The 4,615-nt window shown below is 42.0% G+C and overlaps 1 protein-coding gene across 4 annotated transcripts in view; it reads left to right on the top strand.

The window, feature by feature from the left end:
• Homez (homeobox and leucine zipper encoding) overlaps window positions 1-4,615 on the top strand; it is a 16,355-nt gene that overhangs the window by 7,203 nt on the left and 4,537 nt on the right. The window lies entirely within an intron of this gene.

Below are 4,615 nucleotides of genomic sequence, written 5' to 3'. Positions count from 1 at the left end.
TAAAGGTTGGGTCCGGACGCCCTCTGCGAGGATGCAGGTTCACCTGCCTCCTGGAGCTCACCGCCCCAAGTGCTGAAACTTTTTGTTCTCTGACCCAGTTCTGGGCCCTTCAGACTGCCTCCCGGGCTTCTCCTGTCCCCATGACTATCTCCAGGCGACCTCAACAGACATATACAACTAGACCTCACTTCTGGGGAACACTGCCATTTGGGAATGAAAGGTTTTTAACAAACAAACAACCCCACAAACAACTGGCCCCCAGCTCTCGTGACCCGCCATACTGAGAAAACCAACCGGGATATGAAAAGTCGTCACAGGTTCCTGGTGTTGCGTCCCTGAGACTTGTCGGCTGGAAGAAAACTCAAGCTTGAAACTTGTCTGAAAATCAGTGTGGGTCTAGATTGATGCGTATGGCCTTTAGTCATATGCTTCAAATCCATTTATTATATTAGGATAGGTAGACAGCAGTAGTTGCAAAAGCCAAAAATCAAAAAATTAAGATACATTAATTATCCTAAACCTTACAATTGAAAGTAAATTTCACCAGTCTTTAGTGTATTGTTTAACTCTTTTTAGTATTAACTGCACCCTGAGAACTTTTTAAAACTATGAATGCTTGTGTCTCAGTCTACTAATCAGAAGAGAATGGGGAGGAGGGTGGCCTTTTAAATTTCTCAGGTAATTCTAGTATGCCACTTTAGGAGAGAGCCACTCATTTTGATCATGTTATTTCCAGTTTGACTTTCTTTAAAGTGAAGTGACATTGGACCTTTGGAAGCTATCTGAGGTGGAACACACTCACTTCAATCTTCCACAGTCACCTTGCCCACTCCTAACTGGGCAGGGTTTTTAATACATATCCTTGAATTAGTCTCTCTAAAGCATTTAATTTTTGTGTTTACAGTTTTGCTTATGCTGGCCTCAAATTTGCGATCCTCCTGCCTCAGCATGCTGAGATGTCTTAGTTTCTATATTTTAATAGTTTTGCATGATGTTTTATTTTAATTACATTATTATACAGATACCCAGATTTGACCCAGAAATTGGCAACTGTGTGGGGACATAAACAGTTGGAGAAGCACAATATTTCAAGCATGACAACTGATTAAAGCCAGTGTTGCACTAGACAGTAACTAACCTTGAGTATCCAGGACACTGGATATTGATCATGTAATCTAATGGGTCACTTAAACCAGGCTTCTGAACCATTTAGCACCTTTCCCATCCCATCTGGTACTACAAATACCCTGTCCCTTTTAGACAGCAGTCTTGTCTCCCACCCCTTCCATTCATTTCCATTAAGTTGCTTGTTCACTTTTAAGTCAGCTATCTCACTGCCTTCATTAAGTTAGGAAGACTTAAGAAAGCAGAGACCTGAAGCTGACTTCTTGACCATGATGTGTGTGAGTGCAAGTGTTACTTGTATTGGGCATACATTTTTAAATTATAAATTTTGGAAGGTCTGACTCTTAAAAAAGATTGATTTGTGTGTGTGTGTATGTTTGTGTGCACTATTGTACAATCAAGTCCAAGGAAGCCAGAGGGCTTTGGATCCCCTTGGAGTTACAGGTGGTTATAAGTCACCTGATTATGGGTGCTTGGAACTGAACCCGTGCTGAGCCATCTCTCCAGCCCAAAACTCTATGATTTTTATCTGAGTCTCAAAGAAGTTGATGATCTAAAAAGTTCAGAAGCACGTGAAGTTAAACATCACAAAAGTCCTTAAGGCCCTTAACATTATATTACCCAGACATACCTTAGGCAGTATTTCAGATCTTCTTTGAATAAAGACTTAGGAATTGAGCAGGATCATATCCAGTTCTCTGCTTTGTCTTCTGTTTTAGTATAAGCCTATGTTCAACTGAACATTCCAAAGTCCTTTTTTTCCCTACCAGTGGATGGACAGCATCTAAATTTCAAGTTTAGGCTACTTGTCCTTTCTGTCTGTCTGTCTGGGGTGTTAGAAATCAAATGGAGGGAAGAGGGTTACAAGTGTATTTTTAAGTTAAGGACTATGCAGAGTAATATAGCTAGCATAAGCTGTAATAAGGGTGCAAGTGTGATTATTCATAACAGACCTTACCACCATCATCTCTGCCCAGGTAAAAACCCTCCAGTTTCGATTCTTTATCCAGTCCAAAATGGAGGCACAAGAAACTGACTGTGTTAAGAACACTGGTCTATCCTTGTCACTCTTGTTTTTGAGACAGTCTCTTTACATTATGCCATTGTGGCTGGTCCCTACTTGTCATGCTTATGAGCCATCCTGGCTGTAGTGTGCTCCTAATTGAAAGACATATTCTTCCAGAGAATTACCAGCTACACAGTGAAGTCTTGGTTCTAGCTGGGTATAGTGGCACATGCCTTCAGTCTCAGCCTCTGAGACATGTCAACAGCCCCATTTCTCTTTTTCCATTTTTTTTTTTTTTTACATGTATGGATATTTTGTTGCACTTATGTCTGTTCAGCACATGCATGCAATGCCCACAGAGGCCAGAAGAGGGCATCAGGTGACCTGGAACTGGAGTTACATATGGTTATGAGCCACCTTGTAGATGTTAGAACTGAACGTATGTCCTCTGGAAGAACAGCCAGGTACTCTTAAGCACTGAGTCTTCTCTCCAGCCCATATACATATATACATACTCCAGCCCATATATATATGTGTGTGTGTGTGTGTGTGTGTGTGTGTGTGTGTGTGTGTGTGTGTGTGTATGTACATATATATATTTTTTTCAAAGCAGAAAAATCCATTCTGAAACTGTTTCAAAACATCAAAATACAGAATATAAAATCATGGGGCTGGAGCTGTATATAGCTCATTGTTAAACTGCTTGCCCATCAGACGATTCTGACTTCTGCCCAGTTTAGACTTCCCAGGTAAGGGTACCCTTTTCTTTGATAAGAAACTAAGCCTTCGGTGAAATAACTCGGCTAAGGACAAATAGCATTCCAGAAAGCAGGGAAGCTGCAGTTCGTCTCAAGTCTGCTGTAAACCAAACCTCCATCTCCCAAAGCTGCTGTTTCTGAACTTATAATGAACTTATAGCACACAACAGATGCTTGGTGACAATATGTAACTTTTCTGTGAAGCACAGCATTCTTTACGGAGGAAGAAAATGGAGCAAAGAGTCATTAGGGTTTCAGTGACTTACCCAGAGCTAGATGCTAACTAAGTAGCAGGAGCTTAGAATTCATAAGCTGCTTCCACTTAGACCTGCCTCCTCACCTGTAAAGCACCCTTCAAGTATAATGCTTTTAGGATCTGCATGGCTTCTGGTCTCTTAGATTTGATTGTCAGAAGCTATAGCAAGCAAACAATAAAATGAATGTCCAGTTTTGTAACCAGAAAGCCTCTGGGGGGCTGGCTCAGCAGTTAGGAGCACTTGTTGCTCTTGCAGAGGGCCTGGGTTCCATTCCCTCACCCACATGGTAGCTCACAACCAACTGTAAGTCCAATTCCAGGAGATCTCATGCTGTCTTCTGATCTTTAAGGGCACCTAGCACACACATGGTGGATATGTACATGCAGATAAAAGTTATAAAATAAAATATAAAAAACTTATAGAGTGCTGGGTGGAGGTGGCTCATGCCTTTAGTCCCAGCACTTGGGAGCAGAGGCAGGCGGATTTCTGAGTTCGAGGCCAGCCTGGTCTACAGAGTGAGTTCCAGGATAGCCAGGGCTAGTCAGAGAAACCCTGTCTCAAAAAAACAAAAAAAACAAAACAAACAAAAAAAAAACTTTTATAGAGTAAAATAAAGCCCCTAAGACTTGACCTTTTGGAGCATTTGTCGAGGCTGGAGAAGGTCTCCAAAGAAGTGAAAACAGTATACACTGTCTTTGTGGACTTGAAATTTAATCAGTAGCATTTACATAGGAATCTTTTTTTTTTTTTTAAGTTTATTTTATGTGTATTAGTGCACTAGCTATACAGATATCCGTGAGCCATCATGTGTGTGGCTGCTGGGAATTGGACTCAGGACCTCTGCAGGCCCCGCTCCCTCCGGCCCTGCTTGCCCGCTTGCTCCAGCTGTCTTCAGATGCACCAGAAGAGGGCATCTGATCTCATTATGGGTGGTTGTGAGCCACCATGTGGTTACATCAAATCCCATGTGCTAGGATTTGAACTGAGAACCTTCGGAAGAGCAGTCAGTGCTCTTACCACCTGAACCATCTCTCCAGCCCAGGAATCTTATCCTATCCTGGACAGACAAGAAGTAATATAAACACCAATGGGATTCTTCCAAGAACAAAATGTGATGTGATAAAAAGTATTTCTAATACCTAAGGAGGGAGCCGAATTAAAATGTTACAGAATGGGGTGGAGATGGCTCAGCAGTTAAGAGCACACACAGACTGCTCTTCCAGAGATGCTAAGTTCAATATCCAGCAACCACATAGTGGCTCACAACCGTCTATAATGGGATCTGATACCCTCTTCTGGTGTGTCTAAAGAAAGCTACAGTGTACTCATATAAATAAAATGAATTAAAAAAGAAAAAACCTGCCGGGTGGTGATGATGCACACCTTTAATCCCAGCACTTGGGGAGGCAGAGACAGGTGGATTTCTGAGTTCGAGGCCAGCCTGGTCTACAAAGTGAGTTCCAGGACAG

This window comes from Mastomys coucha, unplaced genomic scaffold (assembly GCF_008632895.1).
Source record: "Mastomys coucha isolate ucsf_1 unplaced genomic scaffold, UCSF_Mcou_1 pScaffold9, whole genome shotgun sequence".
NCBI classification, from domain to species: Eukaryota; Metazoa; Chordata; class Mammalia; order Rodentia; family Muridae; genus Mastomys; species Mastomys coucha.
Note: the sequence above shows the minus strand (reverse complement) of the source record. Positions and strands in the feature narration are given on the sequence as shown.